The sequence below is a fragment of the Strix uralensis genome, chromosome 5 (assembly GCF_047716275.1).
Source record: "Strix uralensis isolate ZFMK-TIS-50842 chromosome 5, bStrUra1, whole genome shotgun sequence".
NCBI classification, from domain to species: Eukaryota; Metazoa; Chordata; class Aves; order Strigiformes; family Strigidae; genus Strix; species Strix uralensis.
Window position 1 is genome coordinate 47188736 of NC_133976.1, and position 22334 is coordinate 47211069.

Consider the following 22334-nt stretch of genomic DNA (forward strand, 5'->3'; position numbering starts at 1 on the left):
CGTGCTCCCCCTTTAACAGCCCCATATGGCCAGTGCAAAAGTCTAATGGAGAGTGGAGACTAACAGTAGACTATCATGGCCTGAATGAAGTCACACCACCGCTGAGTGCTGCCGTGCCAGACATGCTAGAACTTCAGTATGAACTAGAGTCGAAGGCAGCCAAGTGGTACACCACAACTGATATTGCCAAAGCATTTTTCTCCATCCCTCTGGCAGCGGAATACAGGACACAGTTTGCTTTTACCTGGAGGGGTGTCCAATACAGCTGGAATTGGCTGCCCCGGGGGTGGAAACACAGCCCCACTATTTGCCATGGACTGATCCAGACTGTAATGGAACAGGGTGAAGCCCCGGAGCACTTACAGTACATTGATGACATCATTGTATGGGGTAATACAGCAAAAGAAGTTTTTGCCTGGCTAGCTCAGTCGGTAGAGCATGAGACTCTTAATCTCAGGGTCATGGGTTCGTGCCCCATGTTACGCATCAAAAACTGTTGTGGTTTGAACTCAGCCAGTAGCAAATTGCCACGTGGCCAGTTGCTTACTCCCCCCGCCCCCCGGTGAAATAGGGTAGCAACAGAGAAAAAAAAAAATTGGAAATTTGTAGGTTAAATAATAAAAATTTACTTAGCGAAAGAACAACAGTAATGATAGTAGTCCAAAACAGGTAAAATGCAGTAGTGGCTCACCAAACAGCGACCAGTACAGAGCCTGTCCCCAGCAGCGATCTCAACCCACCAGAGAAGCCCGCCCAGCCGATCTGGAAGGGAAAACAAAACAAACAACACCCACCGGTGAGAGAGCACACGCCCGCCTGTATGCTGAGCTTGACGTCACATGACACGGAATGCTCCAGCGATAGATCAGGACCCAGCCCTTCAGCTGTGCTCCCTCTCAGCCCAAGGAAAGTTAACTCTATCCTGGCCAAAACCAGGACAGTCCATTTCTTAAATTCTTAACTGAATCTAGGCACTGTATCTCTCTAGCTTGAAAATTTGCCATTTTTTCAGACATTTCAGTACCTAGGATATCTGCTGGTGATCTGAATGAGATTACAACTTCCATTAATTGTATTTCTTCTTAACACTGAAGAAAGAAATTACATTTGGTACATCAAAGACATTCTAAGACACTGTGCCATGATATTATCTGATGAACCTTTAAAATATTTCATGAATGTTTTCATGAAAGGTTATCCTATAGAAACTACAAAGACTATGTATTAGTATATTACTCATGATTTCTTGAACTCTTTCTGAATCTGCTTAGGACTTCTCAGGTGAGGTGAAGAGAAAAGAAGTCCACTCACCAGTGCTCATGATGCGTTTAATTAGTAACCATGTGATAGCCACAATACCATGACATTTTCAAGCTGTTACTTAAAACTGTGTTGGAAAGCTTCCTTAAACTCAGGAAGCAGGGGAGAAAAGAGCAAGGTTTTTCTTTCCATTTATTCATATACCTGGAATAGTAAATTAGGAAACACATTCAGTGGTTTAATGATGCAGTCAGTTGCCCAGAAAGAGCTCAGACCCACCCAAGTTAATGGAGGTGCAGAGCTGTGTGTGGGCAGCTGTACTGCTTCCAAAGCTCTCCAGCTACATGGATCTTCAGTAAGAAAGTGTAGCTAGGAGTAAACTGGCATCATGTAGAGACAGTCTTTCACACTGGATGTCTTGTGCCCATTAGGGCAAAAGTAGTGCCATGGCACTTCCCAGAGGGCATTCTGGTGCAGTGTTGGACATCAGCTGAGTCTCAGGGCTGGCAAGGCCACAGTCTTACTATAAGTCATTTCATCCAAATGTGGGGAAAGTAAAGCAGAAACCCAAGTGACTCTGCAGGAGCCAAACTAAATCTGGCATGGCTATTGCTGACATAAAGTTCACAAGCCTGCCTCATCTGTTCTTTGCAGATACACAGAGGACAGGAGCTCTCCATATAGCTCTTTCCAGTGGCCACATAAAATTTTCTATTGCTAATGGTCTCTGGCCCACAGTTATTGGCCAGCTCTTCCAGGGACTGCTTGGCAGACTGTAATTTGATATGGACAAATGCATGCCAGGAGCCATTTGAACAGTTTAACAGTTTAGATGGTGTAATTCCAGTGCATGGCAATATTACCCATTGTTGCTTAATTTACTACTATGGATGCTATATATTTTCTAGATTTATCCATTAGCCCAGCTCCATATTATTCAGATTAGTACAAGTTGATTGCAGTTCACGTTAGGCCAATAACTACTAATTCCATATGGTTTGATTTCATTGTGCTATTTTGTTTTCGTATAACTTTTAGCAAATATTTACATTAGGTCAAATACACTTTGCAGAATTTTGCTGGGATAACTGAATGAGAGCTGTGGTAAAAAAAAAAACAAACAAACAAACAACAAACCAACAAACAAACCAACAACAACCAAAAAACAGGAAAAAAATGAAGGTTCATCTCTACCACTTTGTTGCTATGACAGAAAGTGCCCTTTCTACTAAAATAGCAGAGACATCACCAGTAGCTATATTAAAATACTTTTATTACTTTACTCTTCTGATGCACTTTACAGAAATACTTGAAAACAGTATTCAGCAGCTTTGCTGTTTCATGTTTTGCTTTGCTAACATGAAAGGTTGCAGCTGTCTTTTTCCTTCTTCCTCTGTAGGATGGATGAAATAATGCAATAATACCTTATCTGATGTAATCCTTCAACACTTAGTCTTTTACAATTCAGATATACATATATTTTTCTGGTACGATAATTCGATATGATAGAAATGGAGAAAGAATGTAAGCTCTGAGTAGTGCTGGTGCTCCACTGTCTAGCTTCTTGTAATTAAAAAGAAAAAAGAGTGCTTTACTTATCTGATTTGACAGGACTTATGCAAATTCTGTGCTCAGCACTCAGTCCATCAGAAATGCATGGCTGCTGTAGTATTTCAAAAGGATTTGGTACAGCCCTTTGTGTCTCCTTTTTTGTTTCACATGGTATTTTAATAAAGAATAATTTCTTGAGTATATAGCAATAAGAAGAGCTTCAAAAGCACAATATCATTCAAATCATGTTTGAAATAGACATTGGACTAAATTTGAGATATTACACAATGTAAATCTTGTGTCCAAGACAGTAAAGGTTTACTGACGGTGATAAGAACTTTTCTCTTAATTATTCAATAGTTTATAGGATTAAAGAACATGAATTTATATTAGGTAATTATTGGTGCAAATTAAACATGGCTTCTCTAAAATCATGCATTTGCAGGCCATTGTACGAAATAACAAGCCATTTATTCTACTAGGAGTCTTTTTTTCTGTCTCTTGTCTTGATTTCCATGTTCATAGTAAGTTGTAGACACTTAAAAATTATCTTCAGGAAAATGCAATAATGCATATTTATTGATTTCTCATTAATAAGCTTAATGACTCCTCTCTGAACTTTATCCAAGAAATTTATCTGGATGGAGTTCAATACATATATCTTTTAATGCCTTTTTGCTGTTGTTTTGTTTGGGGTTTTTGGTTGGAATTTTTCATTTGTTTGTTTTGGAAGACTTAAAATAAGAGATCCAAATGTAAAAAGCCTACCCCATGGACAAATTGTGCAGATGAGTACCAAATAATTCTTGGACTCTATATAGTGGCAAGTGTCAACATAATATATCTAATTCTGGCAGTTTTTACATGGACTTTTTTTTAAAAGAACCTCTCCAGCTCTCAGTGAATGAATTGTTCTAACAACTAGGTGGAAATTAACACAACAACAGAGGCATTTATTATGTGCATAGGTGCTGATACATTTGTGGAATACTTAGGTGTACAAGAAACCTGTTGAAATTGAAAGAAAAATAGTGGAAATAAATCTGCAAAAAGCACAAATATGTCATGCCTATGTATATGGTGGGCATCTTGCTCACTGTAAGGGAGAGCTCTTACAAGTTTTGCTTGATCTAATTTAAATAAAATAATCTGTTTTCATTAGCTTTTGCCACAGCAAATTATGAGGAAATTAGCAATAGGATGCATTCTTTGCAGCAAGATGGGGAGGCAGTTGAGGGACTACAGCAGATGTTGCTCATCTCAGCAAAACAAGGTATGAACTAGAGGACATGCTGGGAGAGATTCTACCATATGGATGCAAAACTTAAAATCCTTCCAAGTATGAAATTGACATAGGCTCAAATCTTAGATCCATATATGTAGAAACTGGCAAGACTGGTTCTCTCTTCTAAAACATATTAGGCCCAAAGGAAGATTTTGTATGTCATTTCTACATGGAAACAGGGTGGGATTTTTAGTACTGGTGAATAAGAAGCAAAACAGTTCAGACTTACCTTAGGAGGGGGGCAGAATTTAAATAAATAAATCAGTTTTTCTCTGATGGAAGATCCAGTTTGAAAAATGATCAATCCTTTACCTTTAACCTGTAAAAAAATGAAGGTAGAAGATTTTATCATAGAAATTCTACAGAAAAAAAAAAAAAAAAAAAGGATCTGTTTCCTACTTTAAGCTCTTCCATAGTAAGAAGAGGAAACTTGCTGGAGCTAATATTTGAAAAGCTAGGTCAATTAAAGGAACTGTTATTTGATGAAGGGAATGGTAATTCCTTAAGTCTTGCTGTAAGACATCATGATTTTGCTGGACTGTATAGATAGCTCAAGGATAATTAAATAACATTATCAAGAATAAAAATTAAAATTAGTAAGGCATGAACATTTATGTTATAAATTAACAGAAATGATAAAGCTCCCTTGAGAGCACAGATCTGAATCTTTTATTTCTAATTACATAGTTGCACTCTGGAGATTTTTACTTTTCTGTAAGTTATTAGATATTGACAGAAGCAGAATGGCAAAACTGGCAAAAGCAGAGTATGAGCTAGCGCTTACACAGTGACATAATTTTAAGACCTATATTTGATCTGTAGCAACATAAAATATACATGACTTCCACCTTATCTTTAGCTCTAAAAAGCATTTGAGTGACTTGTATATCAAGCACGTGAAAATAAAATCCCTTTTAAAGAATCTTTCAGGTTTTAATTAAGCAGATCTTTCATCACTGCCTTGAAACAACTGTAAGAGAGAAAGCTGGGTTTGTCTAAAAAAATTAGTATCTTAAGCCCAAAATACATCATATCCTTCTTATGGACAATGAATTTGTGACAAAGGATCATCAGCCTCTCTTGCCTGTAGAACAAGATATGAAAATCTGCTTTTGAAGTTAAGATGTATTACTCCATCTCTCTGACTGTCAGGAGATCTCTGTCCTTGATAGTAGCAATCTGCGAATTCAGTGCCTGACTGCCGTTTCTAAAGTTTGGACCATGAATGGGTAGCAGTTACACTGGAGGAGAGAGCACGGTTCTTGACGGCTGTGGAGGAAGTACAGCCTGTTAAAGTCCTGGGGTTCTGACCCGCTGGTTTTGAGTACAGGTAAATGACTGAGCTCCTAAAAGCTTCGATTAGAGGTTTTGGCAGGATTTTTCACACTGTTGTTTTGCAAGGTCATATCTTTGTGGTGTTGCCCTTTTGTGCAACAAAGCAAGAAAAAGAAAGTGACTGTGTCCTCACAGATAGATATATTTGGACAAAAGCATCTGAAAGACTTTGTGTGTTGCGTCTGGATATAGTCCAGTGAAGTTAAAAGGGTATAAAACTCAGTGCCAGCCTTCATTTTTATCTTTGTGGCTTTCCCAGTTACAGTGGTTTTGGTCTTTGTTCCTACTGCTCAAGCTGTTCCTTACATCGGTTAGCTAGAAGCAAGGACAAGTCTTAAAAGTTAAATGATATTATTTCTCACTTCTCTTCCTTCCTAATTTACAAATGCAATCTTCACATAAGGATCAAAATTCTCTTCCTCTTTTTGATTAGTTCCATGCTTTCTTACAATGAAGGAATTTGTATTTGACCTCAATTTATGGCCAAGATGATGTGTGATGAGAGTCTTCTGCTACATGAGAGGGATTCTTTTAAGAAATAAAGAACAATTCTCCAAACTTAAATCCTGAAGAAAATAGACAGGAAAATGAAACCAGAGTTATGCATCTTAAATAGATTAAAAAAAAAAAAGGATACTTTTAACTTGATTTCTGAACAGGAAACTTCCTGAATCTGTCTTTTCATGAAGAAAATGTCAGTAACTTTAAAAACCCACTTTCCTTTAAATTTTGCTGGCAGCACAGTGTTTTAGGTTGCTCATTTTCTTCCTTTACAACAAAGTAAGGAGGACAATTGCATAAATGTATTTTTCCTTGTAAAACCAGAATAAATAGATGTCTATATCTATATATGTATGTAAATGCATATATATTGTTTAAACAAAGATGCTGATTACCTACTAAAATTCTAGGCTTCATCACAGTTGTCCAGCTGTTCATATCTGTAAATGAGTCTCAAGACTGTGGAGTTGCAGGATTACAAATCTCTGGCATCTTTTGAAAAACTGACAGCGTGTTGCTGGTAGAAGAAAAAGCCTTTTCTCTCACTCAACCACTGCTTGTACATGTCTGTCCATAATTATAATAAAATAAGGAAGATATGTGTGACTTTTTTTTCTAGTAACAATATTACTCTGATCATTTTCTGACTCAATAATCTCCATTTTCCTTTACAGTCTCAGCGCTGCAGCTAAGATTCATTTGATCTATATAGCACTGACATGACATAAAAATAACCAAACTGCAGAGTTTAATGGTTTTTTTGATCAGAAGACCCTACATTTTCCTCCCACTCCTTCAGAAAAGGATCTTCACTCTATCTATGGTAAGAACTTTTAATTAAAATATTTACATCACAGTTTTTAAAGATAGTTTTTAGAAAAGTGTTCCCTGAGGGGAAAAAAAACTATTACAACTTTTGTAAATTTATTTTTATTCCTAAACATTACTCCAGAAGTGTCAAAATAATTTGGTCAAGTGGTGGCAATTATCCCAACAGAAATAAACAACTCATCTCATGATTTTCCATAAAATATTTCAACTGCAGTTTGCAGTTTAAATTTTGTTAAATTTATGCTAGATAGTTTAATAAATTAAAAGTAAGAACACTTTTAATTTTATGTAATACATGCATTAGAGATTTTTTACTTTCTTTAAGATTTCAAATCATTAGTACCATCTTCCCTCCTGCCTTTTCCTAAACCATATGAGGAGGAAATCTGTCTAAACTCAGCAGTCTCAGAAAATTAAACAGAACAAAAGATTTTGGAATGACTAAAAATTTGGAATTACCCTGGCCAATTTTTATTAAGCAGGTAGGGTAATATAACCAACTAGTATAAATCATACAGCTCCATTAACATGTAAAATATGTTTTTTACAAGATAATTCTTCATGCTCACATCATTTACTATTAACTATCTACTCTAAAATATCTTTTATATAAATGCATGTAGACATGTACACATCCACATCCATATACACATATGTATTTGGTTCATTTTTTTATTTTAAATAGCGTACCATTTAGGGAACATAAATCACAGTAAGGAAGGCTATAGTTATACCTCCACTTCTCTGCCAGGTACCAATATTAAAGAAATTTCATCAGTCTCCACCATCAAGCTGTGTTCAAACACTAAAGAGATACTAGGAATGCCATCTTCCCTGAAGAAACACTGCTGTAATTCCCTCCAAAACTGGACAAAGAAAGGGACAACACAGTCAAGTTCTTGCTTTGGACCTGACATCTGTGAATCTGAATCACAGAATCACAGAATCATCTAGGGTGGAAAAGACCTTGAAGATCATCCAGTCCAACCATTAACCTAACATTGACAGTTCCCAACTACACCATATCCCTACGCGCTATGTCGACCCTACTCTTAAACACCTCCAGGGATGGGGTCTCCACCACCTCCCTGGGCATCCCATTCCAACACCTAAAACCCCATTCTGTAAAGAAATACTTCCTAATATCCAGTCTAAACCTTCCCTGGTGCAACTTGAGGCCATTACCTCTTGTCCTATCACTTCTTACTTCCTTAAAGAGACTCATCCCCAGCTCTCTGCAACCTCCTTTCAGGTAGTTGTAGAGGGCGATGAGGTCTCCCCTCAGCCTCCTCTTCTCCAGACTAAACAACCCCAGTTCCTTCAGCCGCTCCTTGTAAGACCTGTCCTCCATGAAGGAATGAACACATAGAAATTCTTTATCCTAAGTCTCTCAGAACCATGATTTGCAGAGGTTTTGTCCTGTTATCAGATGTCTAGCTTGAGTTGGATGACAATATGAGTTCTATGCCAAACCCATTAGCATCAAGATGAATTTCTTTCTATTAGTGCCAACGGGCTTTGGATCAAAATGCAGCAGAGTAGTAAGTGCAGACCCTTCATGTCATTGTTCTTCACCTCTTGTAGGAAGCTGCTGCAGGTACCCTAAGACATTGTTATAGGGATCTTCACTCAGAAAACTGTATGGGAGACTGCTTTTCTCCCAAGACATCTTTAGCTGTTATATCCTTGCATACTGTGCTGGTTTTGGCTGGGGTATAGTTAATTTTCTTCATAGTAGTTACTATGGGGGTAAATTTTGGATTTGTGCTGGAAACAGTGTTGATAATATAGAGATGTTTTCTATTATTTCTGAGCCATGCTCACACAGAGTCAAGGCCTTTTCTGTCTCTCACCTTACCCCACCAGCGAGTAGGCTGGGGGTGCACAAGAAGTCGGGAGGGGACACAACCGGGACAGCTGACCCCGACTGACCAAAGGGATATTACATACCATATGGTGTCATGCTCAGCATATAAAGCTGGGGGAAGAAGGAGGAAAGTAGGGATGTTCGAAGCGATGGCATTTGTCTTCCCAAGTAACTGTTATGTATGATGGAGCCCTGCTTTCCTGGAGAAGGCTGAACACCTGCCTGCCGTGGGAAGTGGTGAATTAGTTCCTTGTTTTGCTTTGCTTGCACGCGTGGCTTTTGCTTTACCTATTAAACTGTCTTTATCCCAACCCATGAGTTTTCTCTTTTACCCTCCCCCGTCCCACTAGGGGGGAATGAGCAAGCAGCTGTGTGGGGCTTAGTTGTCAGCTGGGGTTAAACCACAACACATACTTGCTCAGCGTTGGTATATTCTTCCTATATGTTTTATTATGGATGATCTATGAACATGAAAAATTGCAGTATTTACAAAAGAACTACAGTGCTACATACATTTTGATCAATAAGATGAATAATAAGTAATCAGCAAGTTACATCATTACTCTTTGCCATGAACTTCTTATTGTTCACCAGAATTTTGGGTGACTAAAAAGAGACTGGAAGGGGGAAGGGAAGAAAGGACATAGAAATAGAAAAATGAAATTAGAAGTGATATCTTAAGCACCAAAATCTGTCTGAAATTTATGAGTCTCCTTGCTTAAAACTTTGACCCTGCAACAGTTAAGCAAGTATGTAATATCATACATCCATGTACTTCCCATAATTGTGTTGATTGACTGGAAATGCTCACATGGGTAAAGACTGGAATGGGGCTAAAGCTTCTCAAGGCTGTGGCATAAATCCAACTATTGCTGATAATTGACCTGCATCCACATTCTTCCTGTTGATAATGTGTGTGTGTGACACTGGGAACAGAAGATGTAGAAAGATGAAATATTTAAATGGTATTAAAGCCAGCATAGAAGGCTAGATTTCATATTTTTTCCTATCATTCATTTCTGTAAAGAGATCTTATAAATACTTGAGATATAGAAAGAAACAACTAAGAGATACAAAGCAACAGGTAGATCACAATAAGTAACAGGACAATATTAGAAGTTTTGGAAATGTCCCATCAATCTCCCAACTTAATTTTAAAAGTAAACAACTACTGGGCTTTGGGAAGAGTTTTCCTTACTTTAAAGAAAATTATAATACTCTCCTGAGAAAATATAAGCTGATTTGCAAACTAGAACAGATAACACAGTTTCTATTACATGAAATAAAAATGTCTGAAAAATTTCTTTTTCTGGTTATTTCTCAAAGGCCTCATCTGTATGACCTCTTCTAGATTTTTGCTTCCTACAGCAGGCATTTTGGTTTTTTCTCCCAGTCTCTCCATGACTGTTAGTTCATGAAGTGATTAATTCAACTTGTAAAAATATATAGCAATAAGACTTTCACAGTTGGAGCTTATATCCTTTGCTTTGAGATGCACAAGTTTCTGATCTGACAATCTGAATTAGAGAAAAAGTTTCTTTCTCCTCCTTCTTTATAATCTGTTTCCTGCTCACAAATAAATTAAAATCCTTTATATTCATTTTCTCTTGATAAACTAGAAAAAAAAAAAAAAAAAGGTAAAAAAGGAAAAATACCTTCAGTTGCATGGAATTCATTCCATATTTCTTGTAGTATGGGAATTTTTAGGCATGTTCTCTAATTAGAATTAATCAATAAAAGAACATTTTTCTGTAAACGGTAATTTATCTGGAACTCTTCAGGCATACTTGAGAACTTGAATAAATAATACATACTAATAATTATAGCGCCAAGAAAAAAAAATTTAATTTCTCCTGTGAATAAACATTAAAGTATTTTTCTCACAGTTTAATTTTTAATTATTTTCACTAGAAGTGACAAACCTGATTAAAAATCTAAATAGATTTTGAAGGGCTTAAAGTGTTTAGCAGCCTACATTATCTTCAATTTCCCCATTATACTCAGAAGAACTTCTGAATCCAGAATGTTTTTGAAAATGTGGCCTCCTCTTTCTGGAATCATGAGGGAATCCATTCAGAAACACTTACAATCTAGTTAGCATCTCATTAAAAGCCTATTTATTTAGGAATCCCCACAAAAAGACTGATGGACCAGCATAAGGTCTATAAAGGTTTATTAAATTTGGTGAGGAAACTGCTGAGATACAATGACTGGAGGCTGTTTGAGAATACATAAGAAGTATCATTCATGCTTTTTCTTTTCTTCAGCTGCTTCCTAGGTATCTGCTTTTGCCCATGTGAGTAAGAGGATAAAGGTTGAACTAGGTTCCCTGAGCTGCCTGATCCTTCTCTCCAATTCAGCAGCAGTTCAGCAGAGAAGGAAATATTTAAATGTGCAGCCACAGTTTGAGACCTGTGTGCCAGCCGAGAGAACTGGTGTGCCCACAGGAGGAGTAAGCAGTAAATAGCACACCACTGATTTACTATTGCAGGTTTATTAATGCCTGAGAACTCTGTAAAGTGTTCTCATAAGCAAGGACTGGTGGTACAACAGAAATGGGGGAAAATCAGGCCTTCAAGAAATTACTCTTGTTCCTGGACAAAAGAGAAAATTCTTCAAGTGCTGTGAGATAACCACTGCCTTCCTGGGCATGGATGGAGCGTTTCAGATTTTGGGTGTAAACTTGGTAAGGGACACTTGTTCTGTCTGAGTCAAACTGCCTCAGAGGGGACAGCAAGGCACCAGATGTGATCTAAGCAAGACCTAACAGTCAAAATAAATTACAACAGTAATTAAAACATAATAATAAATAGTAAGCTCAAAGTTTAATTTTGACATTATTTTTCAGTCTTTAAAATGACAGGCCACTAATATAATATCATAGATTCAGGTTGGAATCAGACTGCCCTGGGGAGGATTTCTGTCTCTTAGATGAAAATTAAGATTTTCCAGTATTTTGTTTTGATACAGGCTATCAAGGACAAAGACATAAGTAGAATATGAGTCACTCTGAATCTATGCAAACATAAGCTTTGTTTCACTTGAGGAATTGACAAAACTGCATAGTTGTCCTTACTTCAACTGAACCAGCTCACTACCTTCTGAATAGTACAAACAGGTGTGTTTTCTATAACTCCACAGCATATGTTTGTTGTATTATTATCATTATCATTATTATTGTCATAGTAACTTCAAGTCCTAATCCTGAAAGAGTACCTCACTTCTCTAGGTAATATGCAAACATGGGTGTAAAAAAGATAACCCATATCAAAAGAATCCTCTTATAACTATTCATTGCAATTGTAGCTCATTACTTATTGCTACCAGCTACTCTCTAGTACAACAGTAATGACCATCCACAGTATGAGCCACAATAGATTTAACTTAGTGTTTCATTTTATAGGGATTGTTGCATGGAATTTCTAAATAAGTGATGTCTGTCATCAGTTTGTGTGGAAATTGGTTTCTTAGATTTAAACCTCTCTTAATTCCTGTTCAGAATTTGGCCAGTGGTTATTATAAGTATCATCAATCACAAGGTGAAAGATCATGGAGCAAGGTGAAAGATTGGAGAGCAAAACTACATTGTTTGTGTATTGTGTACATTGTACATATTCTAATACACACATATTGCGTTACACAGACTCTTCATGTTCTTTGTTCTATATGCTTTATTATAGTCATTCCTTTCCAAATTAGAAAGGTTATTATTAATTACATTCTAAAAAGGCATTAGTAGTTCAAGTAACAAGATTCAAATACTGCTTGGTATTGGAGGGGCATGTTGTTAAAGTCTGAGCTGTTTGTATGTATATTTACAAAACAAAGTAAATCTCTGCAGAAATTACAAACTTCAGTTGACCTAATAAACACATTTATGTTGTGTATGAACTGAAAATGCACAAAAATACATTTATACACTAAAATGCAATGATAAGCACATAAAAGAAATCTATATGAGCCAGACACTAAGCTTGGAAAGGTGGGAAGATAAAGTTCAAGATCTGAAGTTTGGAGAGGTGGGAGACTGAAGAAAGATGAGGAAAAGAAAACAATAGAGATTCAGAGACAAGATTTTCATAACAAATTCATGAAGTTAAACTTTCAACTGCTTAAAAAAAGAGACCAGATTTTCCAGACGGATGAACATACAGTAGCATCCACCAAAGATATTACAACAGTTGATTAAGTGCTGAATTTGGACATGAAAGCAGATTTTAAATGTCTATCATGTAGGACTTTGGTGAGATAGAAAAATATTTATATTTTGCCATACCATTTTTGAATGTTTTTAGAATAATCACAAGAACATAATGAGGTCTTCAAAAAAGGACACCCTGTTCAAACTTACTGCGAGGTTTCACTGATAACACAGGGGTAGCAATATACAAGACTGGTGACATTTCATCCCAGGAAGAAAAAAAAAAGGGATAAGAAATATTTCCATACAAAGTTCTCTTCAGAATTTTCCATTTCAGGCTACTGCTAGATTTAGTATTTATTCATTCTTCATACATCTTAATACGAAGACATTTCATGGAAATTAAAACAAGAAAGTGTGGTGCAACATTTAAAATCAGTAACATGCTTACAGTTCTGTTATTAATTCCACAATAAAACTCAATGATCACTGAACAGGCATAATAATTAAACTTCAAATATCCCCATTTACATACAAATAAACCTGGATTCTTCTGTGTCAGTGGAATAAAGATTATTGCATCCATTTAAAGTAGATGTAGACTAGTATCAAGTTGGAAAATTTTCTGAGCAAAATGTATTTCTGGCAATGTAAAGTGAGATAATTATGATTTACTGTGAACTAACCTAACACATGTTAAAGCTTTGGAATTTTGATTTCTATTTATGGTCAGGATTTACACCTTGGTTTTGAGGGAGTTTACCACCCTGGCAGATTTCAATCCTGGTTCACCTGCTCTGCAGGAATAGTAAATTTTTCATTTAACTTTAGAGACAGTTAGAGAATCAATTTTTGTTCTTTTCCTAAAATAGTTTTCCTTAAATTGGCAGTTCAAGTCACAGTCATATTAGGTCATAAAAGATTTTAGTGACATGTTAGAAACTGTGAGATAGCTAGTTTCAGAAATTTAAATTGCTACTTTGAGGTATTTTTGTGTTGATTTTTAGCTCCATACTATGCATGTATTACATGAAAAAGGTACTACTGATGACATTGGTTTTAAAACTCTCATCAAGCTTGTCCCCTTTCAGTTTGAGAATTGTAAACCAGACCATAGAGTATTTTCTTAGAGTATTTCTACCTTATTACTTGTTACATCTGCCATATTTCATCTAGATTAGAAGCTTGCATTCTAAAGAGGAAAAAGTAGACAAACATTGTCCTCCTTCCTCTTTATCGATGTTTTCCAGGAGCACTAATGTGACATATTTCTTCATGTTATGCAAATATCCCTTTTGTTTTCATAGTCCCTTTGTATTTTACAAACTCTTATGAACACTCTCCTGACTTACCAGTGAATAATTGATTCACATAATATTTCATTAGCAAAATAAAAATGTATAGTCTCATTTAGAGTAATATGTACACTTAAATTCACAAAAAATGTAGAATATTCTTTGCATGTACAAAATAATAGCGTAACCACCAGATAGCCAAGATGTTATATATGAACTGATCTATTCTCTGAACAGTTCTAGTAGTCAAATTACAAAATTAAATCACCTTTTACTTGGGTATCCAGACTGGTAACACTTATATTCCAGATTGGTAACACTTATATATTTTTATTTGTACCTATTTACATTTTTATTGTAATTTTAATGATCTTTAGGAGACTTCTATATTTGTATCTTTAACTGTGGAACAAAATGTGTATTTAATTTTATTGATATTAATCTTATATTTCTGATGGATATGTACTGGAAATTCAGCATTCAAGCCTTTTGTTTTTTTAATTTCACCTGAGAAATTCAAATCGCTTTTGATAGGTGAATATTTATTCAAGTATTCACAAGCTCATCCAAAAAATGCATTTGACAGAATGTAACTATCAAAGTGGAACTTAGCAAGACACAAGCTTTCATTAGCATGCCAGACCTCAAGAGTGAAGTTGAAGCATTCTGTTCATATATCATGCCAGAAAAATACCACATATCATCAGTACAGTTTTTTTCACATTACTTGTAGAAAAACTCTCCTCCTTTTCACTTCGTTCTATATAGTGAAAGTCAAGTTGTGAACAGGTTTAGTAGGGTGGGAATTTGTTTTGCTAACTGCTGAAAAACTCATGAACTAGAGACAAGATATTTAAATCATTACTCTTACAGTCTGCCTGTCACCTGGTTACAGCCAGGCATAACAGAGCAGTTCTGAGGCTTCTCTATTGTTTAAGACAAAAGCCCCGGGATGACCCAAGAAACAGCAGACAGAAAACCAGATTTGCTCCACACACATGCTCTAAGTATACTCCATAGAGCCAAGAAGTTATCATCTCATACCTTAAGCATATGGGTCATGTCAGTGATACAGTAACAGATAAGCATCTAACCTGTCTGCATACCAAAAGACAGTTGCAGAATGTTTCAAATTCCTTCAGACCATTGAACTCAGGTTTCAATGATGGCTGCAAACTCAAAAGACCTATTCTGCACTCATTGGATACATAGAGAAATTTTAACTGACATGTCTAAGGACCGAGTCCTACTGAAAAGTCCATGTCCTTATGTGAAGCATGTAAATTTATCTCCTTTTTTATATAAATATATAAAAGTTCAACACATATGAGTTACTTCTGAGTCTTGATTAAGATCTTACAGTGGTGATCTACCTTTTGGGGATGATAACTAATCTCCAACTGACATACTGTCATTCCAGGTACTGAAGGATACGGGAGTACAAGTGAAAATGATCTGCCCCTGTTAGAATCCAACTATTAATGATTAGATCTACTACTAATGATCAACTTAATTAGATCAACTACTAATGATTAGAAATTTAGAAATTTTTCTCTATGGATATCTGCTGTAGAAACCTGCTGGAAAGTAGAAATAGAAATACATCAATATATATCACCAGGACTGCAAGACAGATTTCTCATTTGTTTATTGTGGCACTGGAGTGAATGGTGACCTTACAAGAACATAGACAGATGGATATATATGAATTCCTTACTTTGGCTGTCAACAAATAATGGCAAGGAACAGCAATCTAAAACTTCATCTACAAAAAATGAAATGCTGAATGCTATTTATACAAGTGAAAAATAAATTGAGATTAAATTTTAAATCTTTCCTGCCTTATTTTTAAAAGAATATATCCCATTTACAGAAGGTCATAGAGGAAAATTAGAGTGCACTAATTTTTTTTTTTTTTTAAAATAGCTCTTTAATTCCAGAAGGAATTGTGCAGTGAAATGGATATTTAATCAACAGCAGTATGGTGCAATTCAAAAATGTACTTTAATTTTCCACAGACAGGGAAAGGTTGGAGGGGATCTTAGGCAGCATGAATAATTTTGCCTATGCTTCCACTCAGCTTCTTTCAGACTTACACTCAAAGACCAAAAAAAAGCAAAAAAATTATAAAGCTACATAGGCAACATCCAGAAAGCAATTTCACTGTAATGTGTATCAATTTTCTCAACAGGGCTCTAACAGAAAATTTCGTTGAACAACAGCTTTAAGTAGTTTTAAAAACAACAGTTCTCATAAATGATGTGGTTCTAGTATAAGAAAAAAGCTTGACTACGCTGTAATGTATCTCTCTCAATGAGCATTAAAGTGCTTTTTCTCTCTTTTTCTTTTTTTTTTTTTTTTCCTTCCCCCCCGGGAAAGTATTCTCTAATCTGTTCTAGGTTTAAAGTTAGGTCTTGTTCAGATTAACAATTAAATTTTTGAAAATACATTTTCATTTGCACCATGCTTAACCAAATTACAGAACAGATAAAATTAAAGACTGTATTCAGTCCACCTATTACGACTCTTACATACACTGAAACTAAGCACTGTAATTGCTTCTCTCCATTAACTGTACAGAAAGTATGGCTGAGCTGACAGAAAACAGGACAAATTAGTCATCAGTGTCTTGACCTTCGAAGGTACAGTGGATGCTTAAGTCTGCCTTACATTCCCTAGCAGGTAGTTTGAATACAATCTTAAATTACTACTGACATTTTATGTTACAGGTATAGCTCATGTTAAATGTACTTCATGGTTTAAGGTTAATTTTTCACGTTACTACTTGGAGAGTTCTGACATAAAATTCTATTCCCTCTAATGTAAATGAGTTTTGCCGTTGCATTAAATGGAGCTAGAAGGTCACCCCAGGTAAAGAGGTCCATCACAAACTGATATTAAAACTGTTTAGATAAACATTTTGAAGGATTTGTTTATCCAAATGTTGCTCTGATACAGAGTGCTTGTTTTAACCACCAGAAAAGATGCATGAGTATTTTTCTACTTCTGTGTCTGAAAATCTGCAGTTCTTTAAAAATTGATCTGTGTTAGAAAATGAAACATATGACGTTTTTGAAACATGTATTAGAATTTCTCACTGCCTAAACATTATAAGTCACTTGAATGTAATTCTGTATTTAACATTGGAATAGTTTGAAATAGATTTCAAAGTAATGAAGAACCATATAGGTACTAGAAAATCAAATATAATCACCTATGATTTTATTCCCAGTTAGCACTGAGGTTTTGATGCTCCTTTCCTTTTGCAAGGTTGTAGGAGATCAAACATAGGAAAGGTGAAGGGCCAAAGGTAAAAAATAGTGACTTTCCTGGCATGATCCCTTTTCCTTTTATCTGGAAAGACTCTCCTTGTTATCTGCTCTCACTTTGGACAACAGGATTCTCATATCTGGAATAAATATCTCAGAGAGAACAGATTAGTTTTCCCTGTTTCATTATTCACAATATCTACAGGAATTCCATCTTCAGTTAAGCCTCTGTTCAGCATTTCAAGTTCCTAATTTCAAGCAGCCAGGTGGGAAAAAAAATACTAGAACCTGATAGTAATTGTGCTTGCTTATCTGGGATAGAGAGAAGTAGAAATAACTCAAAATAACAGAACCAAGGGATATTTCCTTCCTTCATTCTTATCCAGGTATTATACAGGTTTTTATAACAGCTATGCCATGAGTTATCCAAACTCAAAAAAAATCACAGTATCTATAAAAAAAAATTATTAGAAAAACTAAAAATCTGAGAATATTTTATAATATTATTTAATGACTCCCAATCTGTCATTTTTCATGAAATTTCAAAATTGTTTTAACTGCTTCAAAAACGTATTTTAAATATAAAATTATTCATCCGTTCTTAATAAAGCAAGGTCATTAGATGCTAATCCTATTAAAGCACAATGGGCACATAGTTTCCAGATCTGTTCTCCTGGCTCTTCCTATACTGTAATTGAAGGATCTCAAGTTGCCTGGTATGGGCAATAATGAATTTCACTGGGTAAGACTTATCTTTAGGCCCATGAAGAAAGAAATAATCTTCAGAGATTTTTAGAAGAATGGGTTATATGTCTTTAAATAAGGCCAATTTGTATGCTGAAACGCACAAATTTGATTTAAATGGGCTAAACCCAGGGTGCTTTTTTAGTTCCAGCCTGAGTAGAACACTTAACCTGACACATACACTCTGGTGAATGTGGCAATAATCATTTAAAACATATCCCAAATATTTTTTCCTCTGCTTTTCAACTGATCACCTCAACAACTGACTTCACAGAAGTGCTGCATACTGTTTACAACGTAGAAAAGTCCAGTGTTTCAGCATAAACCTGACTTCACCCAGAGAAAATACTACATTCTACCTCTCTCTCCTAGTAAATATAACTGAGGATATACTCTTCAACTCATAGGCAGTTTCTTTTTTTCAGATACTGTTTGACAAAAATTTGAAGTTCTATCACTTGAACTCTTCAGTGTTTGAGCAGAAATTCAAATTCTCAAATTTCCAAATATTTTAATATCATATCAGTTAACTGCTAAGAATTTAGCATAATAGAAAATGGCTAAAAATATACATCTGTGTATTAAATCTCAAATGGCTCCTAACAACTAGTCTGCATTAATTGACCACTAGCACACAGAGTCATGTTTAAATTACATATATGTAACTCTCTATACTTTTGAAAGTTAAGAGGCTGAGATAACTTGTTATGTTTAGTCAAGTGAATTTACAAACAGGAAAGAACTATCTTACATGTAAGAAAGAGCTGCTGAACCTTGCCAGGGAATGTCATCTCCTATTTTAGATGTTTCTCAAAATTATAAATAAACTGTCTTGTGTTACTCTGACGATGCATACAACTAAAATCCATGTCTGTTCACTACTAATTTTATTCTTTCATTTCAGCTAAAGAAGTAGATTGTATCTGTTCAAGATAGTCTATAGCTCATTAATAGTTTGTTTCTTTAACAATGAGTATTTTTTTTCTTTTTTTAGCATTAGGGAGAGATTACTCTTGTACTGATATCAAAGCCCCTCTGTACTGTGTGGATCTGAGAGCAACCCATGGCTCACTGATACCGTAGGTCAAGAATGGTGACCCCAGTGAGACCTTTGAGAGCTTTTGTTTGGGTACTGAAATGACTATAGTTTTGTTTGTGTGATACCCAGGTAGAAGATGAAACCTGTAAGCTCCTCTGCCTAGCATTTTCTGAAGTAGTTCTGTCTTAGCTTGCACATGATGCCACACTTCATTGTATAGACACAACTTAAGAGAGATGGTCTTCATGTTAATGTGACTGCAGTAATATCCCAGACAACATACATGTATTCAATCAACACTAAGGACCTGATATAAAATCAGGAGTCAAAAGAGAAGTTTCCATGCAGATTAAACCCCAAAACTTGAAAACAAGAGTGTCATCAAGAAGTGTCTCATCGTAAAAAAATATTTTATTTATGTCCAATCTAAATCTAACCTATTTCAGTTTAAAGTCATTGTGCCTTATCCTGTCACTACAGGCCTTGGTAAAAAGTGTCTCTCCATCTTTCTTATAAGTCCCCTTTAAGTACTGAAAGATGCAATAAGATCTCCCCAGAGCCTTCTCTTCTCTAGGCTGAACAACCTCAACTGTCTCAGCCTTTCTTCATGGGGTATCATGTACCATGAAATGTGTAAAATTCCTGTGTTACCTGCAAATAAAATATTGAGGGAGACAAGCAAGGATAGAGTAAGGCATACCATTCACAGTACTGAAACATTCCATCTGATAGACAAAGACATTTTGAGTTTCGGCATTGTTAGCCTCCGCAATGGAAAGAAAACTGCCACTGTTTTCTTCTGTGCCTTTTTTTCACAACTAATGGGAAATCACATGAACAGGACACCTACTAAAGTTCTTGTGAAAGTGGCCCTGATTCTAGTTGATAACTGAAAGAATGAAAAAAAAAAAAGAAAAAAAAGCAGCCCAAGTCCACTCAGGACATTCTTCTGATACTTGCACTTATTGTAAATATCTTACTGTGGCAGCCTCACTGGTAAGAAAAATCCTGTTTTAGAAGTATCCTGAGGGGAGCAGCTCTGGTAATATAGTGAATTTCACAGTTGTTTATAATGAAGCAGTGAGCATCACTAAAGTTGATGTTACCCTTGTATTTAAACTGGAAAATGTTACAGTCACATTTTCTCCTGGAAACCAAATCACAACCAAGACCTTTAATGAGATGCTCAGAGAAATCATTGGTAAATACACAGTTTATATTTCAGGAGATCACAACTGGTCACCAGCTGGAAGGTGATTCAGGCTGGTAGTCATTGCAAGTCATTCTTTATGATGGCAAGTTGATGATTTCAGCACTGTTGGACACTTTCTTTGAAAAGAAAACTGATACTAAACTTATAATTAACAGATAATTCCAAATGAGACAAACCAAAATACTCTACATTCTTTTTTTCAGTTAACATTCTTTTGAAGTAGGATGTGGACATAGTTGTAGGTGAACATTACTCACCTGATAAATCATCAGGAATTTCTCCCTTATCTATATTCCTTTTTGTTCAGTACTTCAACACATGTTTATTATTTTTATACTCTGTTAAGAGAAAAGGGGGAAAAAATCATAGAATATCTGAGTAAATTATTCAATCCAAAAGGAAGTGAGAGAGAAAGAGAAGATAGAGGGAAATGAGAGGGAAAACTTTCAATTCACAGAAGGCTTTGAATACCTTCCACCTTCTCTTACATTAACTTTATACAAGCTTTTCTTATAAACCCAAGAAATCGGTGGGCTTATTTTCAATAAAATCTTTGCTTGCTAGGTAATATGCTGTGACTCTCATAAGTCAGGATTATCTTGTGATCCTCCAAGCACATTTTCAGTGACTCTCAGTCCACAGTACAACATATCACTTATTAGATTTTAGATCATAATATATAATTGCTGAATACAAAATACTCTGCTTTTTTAAATTGTTATTCTTTAGGAGGAATAGACATGATACTGACATTGGGGCTATAAAAATATGGAATTCTACATCTCATGCACTTTTCATAATATAGCAAATAAATCAGTTTTGATTTCCTATGTGAGCTGAAGTGTGGGACACCAGTTCAAGAACATCTTACTTCCTTTCTACAGAAGATCACTATGTGATAAGAAAAGTATTTTATATGAATAAATAAAACTGAAGATTTTGTTTGCAAGAAAAGCTTTTTTGTTTATAGGATAATGTCTTCAAATTATGTATTTGCATAAAAATTGCATGTGTATGCATCTTGGTCATAGGTATTTTGCTGATGACTGCAGAAGGACCCAGCCTGATAACGCTGGATCAGATTCTGATTGTGCCGCTCCATCCCATCTCTGTCTGGTCCTCTTAATGTATGAGGGGCAGGGACAATTTGATGAAAAGTTGCTCCCTCCACTGACACCTGATATTACCTCTGCAGGAGAAGTAATCCCCTCCCTTGAGTATGTTAGAGAATATAAAAGTGCCTTCCTCCCCAACCATATTTGCAAAGGTATTTTAATAGAATATCTTAAGTGTTCCAAAATTAAATTCTGTATATTATGGGCAGTAAGTAAATTATGTATATTAAAACAGAAGTTTCAGATAATTCTTTTCAATGGCCTGAAGAATAATACAAGTAGAAAAGGAAGCCTGTGGGGATTCCATGAAGAAAACTTAGTCTTATCATCTGTTCTGTCAGCACTACTATGGCATGGAAAGAGGCATGACCAAAGCTTGTTAATCACTTGTGTGGTGGTTTAGGCCCTGCCGGGACCCGAGACCACGTTGCCACTGCTGCTCCCCCACCCTCCAACCAGAACAGGGCAGGGAGTGAAATACAAGCCCCAGGGCTGAGATAAGGAGAGGTTTAATACAACAATGTAACAACAAAACACCGAACAACAACAAGAACGATAACAATAGCAATAACAGTAATAACTATAAACAGAACACAGGATATACCGATATAGCAGTGAGGAGAGCGACCGCACACCACGTGTTTACCGATCTTCCCGCGCTTGGGCACCCGGACATGATGTCAGCATGGTATTGAATAACCCGGCTAGAGCTCCTTCCCCGCTGCTGGGGAAACTTAACCCTATCCTAGCTGAACCAGGACATAATCCACCCCTTTATTCTATACCATCTGCGTCATGCCCAGCTGTCATTTAGCAATTAACAATAACAAAAAACCCAATTAACTAAAGCACAATATAATTCACAGTGCGTTTTCACCCAAACTCAAG

The 22334-nt window shown here is 35.9% G+C and overlaps 1 non-coding gene across 1 annotated transcript; it reads left to right on the forward strand.

The window, feature by feature from the left end:
• Positions 1-413: 413 nt before the first annotated feature.
• TRNAK-CUU (transfer RNA lysine (anticodon CUU)) lies at positions 414-486 on the forward strand. The gene has a single exon. It is a non-coding gene; the product is annotated as a tRNA-Lys (tRNA).
• The last annotated feature ends 21848 nt before the right edge of the window (positions 487-22334 follow it).